This window comes from Mustela putorius, unplaced genomic scaffold (genome assembly GCF_011764305.1).
Source record: "Mustela putorius furo isolate JIRA1106 unplaced genomic scaffold, ASM1176430v1.1 tig00000196_pilon_pilon_pilon, whole genome shotgun sequence".
Classification (NCBI taxonomy): domain Eukaryota; kingdom Metazoa; phylum Chordata; class Mammalia; order Carnivora; family Mustelidae; genus Mustela; species Mustela putorius.
The window spans coordinates 3,433,593-3,445,070 of NW_025421310.1; the positions used below are offsets into that span (position 1 = coordinate 3,433,593).

General features: G+C 50.6%; 1 non-coding gene across 1 annotated transcript; it reads right to left on the reverse strand.

Annotated features, from left to right (window-relative positions):
* Positions 1–29: 29 nt before the first annotated feature.
* Positions 30–164, reverse strand: LOC123391283. Its single transcript, XR_006605909.1, has one exon. It is a non-coding gene; the product is annotated as a U4 spliceosomal RNA (small nuclear RNA).
* Positions 165–11,478: the final 11,314 nt, after the last annotated feature.

Sequence of the window (11,478 nt, forward strand, 5' to 3'; positions counted from 1 at the left end):
GATGTGCCCCACAATCCCTCTGCCCCTTACCTATTCCCAGGCAACCATTCATCTTGCTTTCTGTCACAGTAGATTTATTTGAATTTCCCAGAATTTTCTTCAATTAGCAATAATTGTGCCTCGGATAAACCTCATCGGCTACAATACTGCCACTGCGCAAAGCTCCCAGAATTTTTTTATCTGTGGAAAAATTTCTATACACAGGTAACACTTTAATATGTACTCTTACGTATCTGGCTTTAACTTTGAATAATTATCTTGTGATCCATCAGTGTTAGGACCAATTCATTCCTTTGCATTTATGCTTTTTCTCTGATTTTAGAGAAGTTCCAAATCAGGTGATCCAGTAGAGGGCTCACACAAAGACAGTTACAGTATCTGTTCAACCTTTTCCTGGACGTGATGTGTTAACTTTCCTGACTTACTCTGTGGGTGACACAGACTCATCCTGGTGTAAAGTGGAAGGGGATTCCAGAACAGGGATAATACAAGAAGGTAGGGGTTTCTAAGAGAATGTCTTGGATAGTGGCTACCACAACCATAAGCTTTTTTTTTTCTTTTGCATTTTTAATCTTTCAATGATGAATTACATGGACTAATTTTAAAGACTTAAACCAGTCTTACATTTCTAAGATGAGCCCCGCTTGGTCATGATGTATTCTTTTTATGTATTTTATTTATTTGCCTTTTTTAAAAAATATTTTTGCATCTGTGTTGATGAGAGATTTGGTTTCTAATTTTTCTTAATGCCTGAGTTTAATTGGTATCACCATAATGCTGGCTTTATACATCATGTTGGTTAAGTATCTCCTGATTTTTAATTTTTTAATTTCAGTTTCTGAAGAATTGGTGTTGTTTCTTCCTTGTTTTGTAGAATTCACCAATTCACCACGTCCAAGTGAAATAATTGGACATGGAGTTTATCTTATGGGAAGATTCGTAATTACAAATTTAATTTTCATAGTGGATCTAGATCTATAGAAGTTATCTTTTTTCCCGTGGAGTGAGCATTGGTGGTTTGTGTCATTCAAGGAGTTCATTTTATTTAAGTAATCAAACTTTTCAAACCATTATTATTTTAGTGTCTACAGTCTTTACTGATGCCACCTGTAATTCCTGTGTTAACCTTAAAAATAAAACTGCCAGTTATTTTACCAGCCAAAAAATGGCTTTTTTCAGGAATAGCTGAGATTACAATCTAGGACAAGTGAATTTTAGCAAAACCATAGGCAAGTCCAGAGAACGGAGGTGAAGAACGCTTTTTTATAGAGGAAAGGAGGAAGTTGGGAAGGGCTGTGATAAACTAAAAGTCCACTGACCTAAACTGGGGCTTGTAACTACAGTTTGTTATTACTGAGCTGTCACTGTCTCTAATTCGTTGGATGTTGCCAGGAGAGGAAGAAATCTCTCCTCCTGCTAGGATAATAAAGTAGTACTGGCTTGCAAGGTCCACCTCTTCCTGTCGAGTCTGCAGTAGGCAGCTAGTGCCACGCATGAGAGCACCCCCTGCTGGCCGCCTGACCTCATTCTAAATGAGGTTTCCTTTTATTAATGTGCCCATTTCCCCGTTTTGATTAAGATCTTTCTTTGAAAGCATTGCCAATCAGTAGTCAGAATCTTTATGCTTACTGGTTTTGTCCCTCAGTACCAGGAAGGTTGTCATGTCCTACGTAGGAAGGAAAGTGTTGCAAGTAGAAACCAGTTAAGGCCACATTTGAGGAATAAGGAAGGTTGGGAGGGAGAAATTCAGAGTCTTGAAGCATCAGCCAGCATCACCTTATTGGGTGATCATTTAAAAAGATTAAAAAAAAAAAAGAAACCTCAACGGCTACAGTCAAAAGTAACAAGTCAAAAGTAACAATTTCAAATTGTATGATGGTTCTTTTTATTTTATTTATTCATTTATTTGTCAGAGAGAGAGCGCACGCACCAGCAGAGGGAGCAGAGGGAGAAGCAGGCTCCCCGCTGAGCAAGGAACCTGATGCAGTACTAGATCCCAGGTCACTGGGGTCATGACTTGAGCCCAAAGCAGATGCTTAACCAACTGAGCCACCCAGGCATCCCTGTATGATGGTTCTAAACAAGGACCCTAGGTCTTAAAGTGAAATGAAATGTTTATTGGCACTTATTCCAACTTAGGGGAGAAAAGTTCTCCCTATGAAATCAAACTTGGAGTGATGTATTCCTCTTGAAAATGTTTGCTTAAAGTGACCATGAAAACAGACTACCGAATACCACTAGAGCACAGGGGAAGAGTGAACCACGTGTGCTTGGAAAGATAGAGTGTGGGTATGAACATGGAGCAACAGCCGATGAACTGTTTGCAAAACAACAGAACTTCAAAGATATCTTAAAACCATACCGTTACCAAAACAAAACAAAATACCATACCATTACCTCAAAAAACTTAGAGGGCGCCTGGTGGCTCAGTTGGTTGAGCAACTGCCTTCAGTTCAGGTCATGATCCTGGAGTCCCAGGATCAAGCCCTGCATCGGCCTCCCTGCTTGGCAGAGAGTCTGCTTCTCCCTCTAACACTCCTCTCTCTCATGCTCTCTTTCTCTTATCCTCTCTCTCTCTCAAACAAAATCTTTAAAAATATATTTAAAAATTTAGAAACAAATGTGTTCTTGCTAATATGGCCTGTGAGGTTGAAAATTCAGAGACCATGAATTTGGAGATGGATCTGAAGTCAGTCGATAGTTCAGATGAAGGAGACTTCCGAACTTTGAACCTTCCAACCTGTAAGGAAAAGCAGGTGAAAACTAACTTGTCCCAGGGTCATGAGGCTGTTTCTGAAAGGCCGCGATCAAAAGATGCTCTCCTGCTTGCCAGGGCTTGGAAAATGCAGACAGTGGGACCGTCTTCCCATTCAAGAAGTTGCAGTGAAAAAGGTATGGATGCTTGTTTTGCACATCTTGGGAAAGCTGTTGTCAGACGTCTGCCTCAATTCCAAGAAATCTTTACTTTCAAGTCACCAGATGGGTCTGCAGATCCAGTAAAGGTTTGGTGCTTTCTGTAGAGGTGTTACAGATACCCAAGTCTTTTCCCTGGAGTTTGGTGGCACAAGGGTTGGTTAGCAGTTCCTGACAATGGTCTTTCCAGTGAGGCTGAAGAGTCTGGAGGTGTCTTTTCCAACAGCCCAAATCTCCAGGTTGCAAAGTGTGATGCTTAAGGTCACGGGGGGAGTACTCTGAGAAGATCACTCTACCAAAACATGGTTATCTTTAATAGAAGTAATTACGCCTCTACACGGTTTTATCAACTGTGGGTCAAAGAAGGCAAGGACCAAGTCCTGTGACTACACCAAAGGGTAGAAGTCCATGAGTCCCCACAGGGGTGGATGTGAGGTATAGAAGAATTAACAGCCAGAGCCAAGGTATTGGAGAGTCTAAAGTCTTGCCAATTGAATCTTAATAAGTGCCGCTAGTGCATTCAGTGAACTGAGGGTTTAAGATAATATGCACAACGAAAGTGTAAAACTGGCCAAGCTACACAGAAATGTCAAAGTATATGACGAGTAAAATGGGTTCCCTGATCGCTGGGAAGACTGAGAGAGGTTTCCCATAAGGTACAGAGATCTCAGGTCCTGGGATTGAGTCCCTGAATTGGGCTCTTTGCTCAGCAGGGAGCCTGCTTCCCTTCCTCTCTCTCTACCTGCCTCCCTGCCTACTTGTGATCTCTGTCAAATAAATAAATAAAATCTTAAGATCAGGCCCCCTGAGTATCTAACCTGAGACTAAGAAAATTGCAATTTTTCATTGGCAATTTTATGTCCCTTTAAGGCCAAAAATTTTAACAAGTGGATGCGACCTTCCCACGAAGAGATTTGAGGAGGGGACAGAGAAGCAAATCATCTTGCAGCCAAGTAGAGAGTGCACAGAACTTTCTGTCATCCAAATCAAGTTCTACAGTTTGTGAAAAGTAAGAGGGACTCTGTGAGACCTTGAGGTATGACTGTCCAGGTGTTATTTCTGTTCTTTCCTGGCAAAAACAAAATGATATTGGCTGTCCTTATCAACTGGAATACCAGAAGTGCACTGGGTAGTCACAGTGAAGCGGTTTGCTTCCTGCGGGAAGGGGCACTAGCAGCAGGGTGTCAGGAACAGCAGGGTGCCAAGCAGGGACAGCATTTACTTGGTTTTCATTGCTCAGAGGTCCTGGGCTAACCCCCAACCTTGGCCTTTGGGTTTTCTCCCAGTTAAACCAGGAGTGTTATGGAAAATAAGGCAGGGGATAATGAGACCTTATAATCTGTAATGGGCTTGATACCCTGGAGGGCTTCTTTATTCATAGGGCATTGATTATGGGAGGGGGTTTTGAATCTTGAAGGGAAGTGCCCTGGACTTTGCCAGTATCTGCTGTTTCCCCATGGAGAGGATGGTAGCTCGTTCAAGAACAAGAAATGATCAGTATCTCAAGTCAGCTACAGTGCTGTCAGAGACGGAATAAAAGATACCAAATGGTCCTCTAGTTCTCTTGATGGGCTATTTTGATTACTACTGTAAAATTCCAGAGTTATTCCCCCTTTTGGAGAGGAACTGTGGCATGATACTTTTCTAGGAAACTGTGGCCCAATAAATGAATGGGGTGGACTAACTACAGAGGAAATGAGTGAGTGGCTCTCAAAAGGCCTAGACAGAAGGGAATAGGTACAGACACAGGAACCTCCGAAGTCTGCTAGAGACCCCCACTATCTGAACTGCTCTAGTTTTCTGAGGCAGGGGCAGCTTTACAGCAGTGGGTTAAACCCGAGACTGTAGCTCTGGCGTCAATGACAGAGATTCACTCTCAAACCAGAAAATAGTTTCTCCAAGCTGATTAAGAGGGAGGATTGAGAAGAGCCCCTATAGTTTCTCAGACCCCATCACTGGGAATTAGGAAGACATTCATAAGGTGGCTAAGGGCCGAAGGCACCTGGAGGACTCAGATTTGTTAAGTCTTCCCCACCCCCCAAAATACCCTGGGTTTTTGCAAAAAGAGCAACTAGAGGGGCTTTTGTTTTGTTCAGGGAATGTCATTTGCCAGGATCAAAAATTGAGAATTTTGGTGGTCTTTCTTTAGGTGACTCATCTGAGATGTGAATGAGCTGGTTTGCCATATTAACTCCATCGAGGGGATGGCTTTCTGTTCCATCCTAGTCTCCTAGGCCTTCCAACCAAAAGAGAAAGATCCTGGGTCAATACATTAGTACACATAAGTCAAATGCTACCCAGGTGGATTCAACACCTAAAGGTAGACCAGAATATTCTCAAAAGACAATTTTGTGTTGATTGTAATAGTCATGAGCAGGTTCAGCAGGTTTGTGTGTGCAAGCCTGAATTTTGTTGCCACATGTCTGCAGACAAAGAAGATGAGACAGAAGAGAAAAAGAGGCCTCAGGCCATTTTGACTTCTTTTAATTGTTTGCTTCAGTTAATTGAGAAATAGTATTTTACAAAGAGCAAACTTAGAACCCTGAAAACATCTAGAAGACTTGAGATACCATTTCAAACAGGCATCCCATTCAGGGTTTTTCTGTTTGTTTGTTTTAGGAACTGCAGCTTTCTAATTGAATTTTGAGTAAAATAAGTAAGTTTGGGGAGATCAAAAGTTCCCCATAATGGCCACTGAAGCTCTAAATTGCTTTTGGTTAAGTCAGTCTACTGATTCATAAATGTGCATACGCGTGATCATAGTTTTTAAATATAAAATGAGAGTCCCAGTAGGGAGGAGTGCCCTCAAAAGCATTTTGATGACTGGGATCTCATTTCTTAGACGTTTTTCAGAAACAGTGGTTTAGAGGCTGGTGCAGTTCCAGTAGGAACAGCCGGATGCTGAGCAGGAGCTGAGCTAAAGCTGGTGCAGTTCCAGCCAGAATAATCCGACCCACAAAAAAGGCTCGGACTGAAGGCCTATGCACTTCAAACTGGCACAGTTACCGCAGGAACAGAGTTGTTGGGGTCTTCTCTGGATCCCTATTTGGTCCAACAACTCACCTTAACTTTAAAAATAAAATTGCCACTTATTTTACCAGCCAAAAATGGGGTGGTTATTTGGGAATAGCTGATAATTGCAATCCAGGACAAGCAAGCTTCAGCAAAACCACAGCAAGTCAAGAGAACAAAGGTGAAGAATGCTCTTTAAAATATATATATATTTATTTGACAGAGATCACAAGCAGGCAGAGCAGCAGGCAGAGAGAGAGGCAGGCTCCTTGCCAAGCAGAGAGCCTGATGTGGGGCTCGATCCCAGGACCCTGAGATCATGACCTGAGCCAAAGGAAGATGCTTAATGACTGAGCCACCCAGGTGCCCCCAATGCTTTTTTTTTTTTTTAAACTAAAGGTCACACTGATTATTTCATGCGACTTTAAAATTAGCCACAAAGGTGATCCAGAGGACGAGCTTGTAAGAGCATCTTGAGAATAAGTCTATGATGGTAACTGTGAAACCCGCACAGTGGTTTGCCTGTGAAAGTTCCAGGCACTTTACAACACGCCGCCGAAACTTGCGTAAGCTTAAGTAATGAGAGTTCTTCATGTGTGTTTTCCTGGGTTCATTGGGTACTTTACTTGTGTTTGTGGTAGCTGTAATTAATAGCTGTAACCTATAAACTTGGTATGTATACCTAGAAACACCTGACCACTCAGGAGTAAACGACCTAAGAAACCCCAGAAGAGGAGAGAAGTAGGGCTCGCCTGGGGTGGCCTCCTGCTAGTGATTATCCCCACACCTTGAGGGAAATGCAAATCACCTGAACAATGGCGAATACTCCACCCTTGGTCCACCATCCCTGAAGCTGACTCAGTGCCTGCTGAACCCTCCAGTAGAGTCCATAACTGCCCCCTACTCCACCCCTGCTCTCTCTGCCCTGGTTCCTTAGCAGGCATTTCCAAGTTTAAGTTTTCTGCCACTGTAGCTTGGGCTGATTTGCTCCCATCATGTGTCCTTGAGTGTTTACATTCAGTATTCAAACCTGTTTGAGTCTCCACACTGACCGAAGAAGGTGTGCACCCAGCTCCCGGTTCCGACCGCCATCACTGCATCATCAAACCCGCAGGGACAGGGCTGGGAGCGGGGGGGGGGGGGGGGGGGGGGGGGGGGGGGGGGGGGGGGGGGGGGGGGGGGGGGGGCAGGGGGTGATGGTTCTCTCCCAGCCAGGTTGAAATCACTTGGTCACGCTCAGTTCATAGAGCTTGTTGGATTGCGTGTTTCCACACACCAGGATTTTGGGTGTCCCTATGCCGTGCCTGTCTCACAAGTCTCCCTGCAGTATTTGCGTCTCTGTGTCCTCATACCTGCTAGGGCCTCTCCCTCTGTCCTCACAAGCCCCTGGCGCAAGCTGGATGTGTCGTTGTGCGTGCCACGTCTATTGTGCATCTTTTCTGGCAGTGGACATGGTGTAACGCACTACGTGCGTAGTCTTGTTGTGGGGCGTCCGCATGCCTCAGTTGTCATAGAGTGTCCCCAGGATGTGTGGTGTGTCATCATCTCCATGATCTCCATTGCACAGCTGTCCGCCTGGAGTAAACCTGAATCACCCATCCCCCTGGTGTGAAGAAATATGGGGGAAGGTGCATAGGTGTAAAAGCAAACTAAGAAGGAAAACGGAGTTCTCTGTGGTACAACAAAGGAGACTTTTTCTGCGATCTTTTTTTAGAGTCTTTCCTTGACAAGCACAAAGAGGAACGGGAACTGTGCCTCTAAGACTAGAGTGGTGGGAAGCAGCTAGGTGGTAACGTCCCGTATTCGGCAGGAAAGACAACCGCACTCCGCAGTTTGTGGTTGGGAGGTGTGCGATAAGACTTTCTCGCTGCGGAGAGACACGGTCCGCGGTGGAGCGGGAGGAGCTCGGACGTCCCGGCCCACCGCAGGCGGTGCACCCTCCCGGGCCGGCGGTGCAGAGCCTTCCCGCTGACCTTCGCGCCGGCTGTCGGGCGCCACCCAGTGGCCGCTCTTGTACGTTCTCCCCCCGGAGCTCCGGCGAAACCGACGAAGGAGGGGATTTGGCCCCGGTCCCCGGCGCCGAGTTCCAGGAGGCTGGCGGCGCCGGCGGGATTGTCCCGCTCTCGCCCGCGCGTCGCGGCCCATCCATTCGCGGGAGATTGGATGCGCAGGTCTGCCGGGGGTGTGGGAGTAGGCGCCGAGCCGGGCGAGCTCCTGAGGCTGCCCTGGAGCACTGCCAGCCCCCGCCGGGCGTTTCTGCGCCTACGGGAGCGGACCGTGACGTTGCGGGGTCGCGGGAGAGGGTACCCCGCGCCCAGATGTCGTTGGCTCCGGAAGTAGAGACCGGCCCGGAATGTGCTGGAGGCGGGCTACAGCGTCCAAGTCCGGGGTGCGACTTCGCGAGCGCCTCGGTGGCCCGAGGCTCTCCCCGCGGGAAGTTCTTCCAGGTCCTGACGGGTAGATGGGGTGGACCAGTCAGGGCCCGCGCCCGTGCGCGTTCCCACATGGGTCTTTGTCATTATCGCTCAGTTTGCCGAATTGTTGGCTTGGAAAAAATATTGGCGTGGAACGCATGGCTGGGACGTGCCTGGCCGGGACGTGGCTGGCTGATTCCTCGCAGGGCTGGTGGTCCATCCACGGGCTTTTCAAGCCCTTGCTCCGGAGCTGAGAACGAGCAGGAGCCCTCCTGCGAGGGAAAGGGGCGTGACGTTGGCCTTTCCTGGTGGGAGGGACTCCGTGGAACCGACACTCCAGTCCGGAGACACGTGTGGAGAGACCACTCCTTGCATGCGCACGTGAAAATGTCCAGCCTCCCCAACAATTGGCCTCTATTGGTGGTGCGTTTCCGCGTCTTCACAGCGTTTGGTCTCTACGGAGGAGTGTGTTTTCACATCTTTCCACCCGGCGTCCACTGAGAGTTGCGTCTTCGGCGCTGCTGGAGTCCACCGGGTGGCCGCAGAAGCTCCAGTCCTGAAAAGGGAGTCGCGCTGGGACTGGGAGCCGAGCCCCACTTCAAAAAGGCCCCGCACCGTCTGTGGCAGCGCCGTCCCCGAGCACAGCGGGGTTTCTCACGCGGCGCAGACCCTTGTAGCCATGGAAACGCGTCAGGAACTTGGGCAGCCTGTGGAAACCGCTACGTCTTGGAGCGCGCATGGGAGCGCTGAGCTGGAAACCGGGTACTCCTGTTGCAGCTGTTCATGCGGGTTTTCTGTGGGCTTGGACGCGGGGGACGCATCCTGGGGCGTGTGACATCCTTGTGGTGCACGGAGCGGCGGTCACAAACCTGCTCGGCTCCCCAGCGTTGCTGGTGTAAGGGTCTGCCCCTCCCAGAGGAACTTGCTTCTGGACCCTGGATATAAGGGTGGGGCAGACTGAGTGGAGATATCCAATTAGTGAGGCGTATGTATATCTACTGGGGAAATTGGGATTCAATTGGCCGCCTATGTAGGGGCGGGGCTCAACCACCCCCCATAAAGGTTACTCCGCCAGGCTGTCAGGGGGGCTCCTGCTGAAGGAGGGTCGGGGGAGAGTCGGTGGAGAACGCTAGAGTCGGCGGAGAGCAGGGGAATCAGAGGTGAATAGTAGAGCTGTAACAGCTCTTGTAAGAGCTATCTCGACGCCTGCGGTCCTGAGACACCAGCGGTCCAGCTGTGTCAGCGGTCCCTCGACGCCTGCGGCCCTGCTCCACACACCAAAACCCTCAGCACCGTCGCAGTGGGAAACAGCTGTGTTACTCCAGGGAGCGGCTTCATCAGGAAAGAGGCCTTCCCAGTGAGCGGCCCTACGAGAGCCTCTTCATCACTTCATCAGGGAAAGAAGCCTCGTCCAGAACAGCCACGTTGGGAGTGGGCTCGCCGGGGTCAACATTGTCTCCTTTTTATAAAGAAAACCCTGACCGTTCAGTGTGATTCTTGATGCTTGGCGCGAAATAAAGCTTTGCTTGACCTTCGCTTTGTATCAGTCTCGTTCCTTTGATCACGGACCCTAACAGTTGGGTGCTAGAGCGAATGGGGAGCAGCGTCTACACGAGCGGCAGTTTCCGGCGAGGGGGCCATGGGGGGCCCGCGGTGGTCGTCCTCCCGGTGGGTTCCAGTTAGGGCCATTGAGCTGGTCGCTGTGCTGAGTGCGCTCTTCGCCCCAGCCCAGCTCGAGGCTAACCCTGCTTCTCTTGGCGGGGCGGGTACGCGGGCAGGGCTGCGGAGCCGGGCAGCCTGGCTCTTCCACGCAGACGCGCTTGGGCCGGGGTTTCCAGCTTGGCGGGTGTTGTCTTGCCGCCCCGGGGTGCCTGTTCGCAGTGGCCTCGGAGCCCCCTCCCGGTTCCGTAAACAGGAGCCTGTGCCCGCGTGGGGAGAGCGCTGCGCCCAGACGCACGCGGAGGCTTGCGCAGGTGCAGCGGGTTAACGGTGGCGGCAGTGTGAGAGAGGCGTGTTGGGCGGTTTTCACGGTTGTGGGATTGCGGGGTCCGTCTGGGCTTGCAGGGAGCACGGATGAGCACTGAAGTGGCGCGGTTTCCCAGTCGGGCCCTGAGCCCGGAAGGGCCGTGTGCTGAACGGCATCTTGGGGTGCGCAGCCCGCGTGGCTGGGTCTCCCGGACCATGATTTGTAGTCGGAAAGCAAGCCAGTCGCCCCTGGGCATTGTTGTCGCCCCCACTGCTGCTCCCCTTTCGTGCTGCATAGGCGCTTGGCCCACGCCGTGGGGAGAAGGCCGCTTTTTGGCGTGGAGTTCTCCGTGAGTGGAGCAGCGTCTTCCGCGTGGGGAACCCGTGTCGTTGCCTCGGAGGCAGGGCAGAGTTTTTCGTGACCGCCCGGCGAGGGGCGCGTGTACGGGTCTCGTTTTTGGTGTCCTGAGGTCTGTCTCCAGCACCCCTGTACTGCGGTGGGGTCTCTTGGCCGCTCCTGGCTCCCGATCTGCTGGGTGGCTGGCGACCACTGGGACCTGCCTCGTTGGAGCGCTTCGCGGACGCGGTCCCACTGAAGCGAGGACTTTGAGCGTGCCGGGGTTGGCGCACGTCCCAAGCCTCCAAGCCCGCTCCTGTGTCTGTTGAGGAGGCCTGAGCGTACGGTTTCCTGAAACTGGGCCCACATTGCGCATTTCTCCCTCTCACCGACTCTCCGCCATGCAGCGCGCCGGGACCACAGCGGCTGCCAGCATGCGTGTCGGGGTGTGCGCGCGGCTGCGGGGCAGCGCCCGGAGCTTGGTCGCTTATGTCTGGAGTCGGTGCAGGGTCTCTGAAAGCCAACTGGTTGTTGTGGGTATACCCGAAGTGCCCCCCACTTCCTGTGGGGCCTTCAGGACCGGAGACTCCGGGAGGGCCCCGGGGGCTGAGTTACTGGGAGACGCTGGCCAGAGGCCCCGTGTCCGCCCCATGGTTTCGTGCCCTCGCCTTGCTGCGATGTGGGGCCATGCTCCAGGACCTCGCTTCTGGGTGTAGCTCCGTCACCGGCCGTGTGTGCAAGCAGGGACGTGTGGCCCGCCGCACCCTACGAAGAGACATGCCGGCACGCGGGTCGGGTCGTATCTACCCGTTTCTGAGCCAGGGGCATGCCACTCCC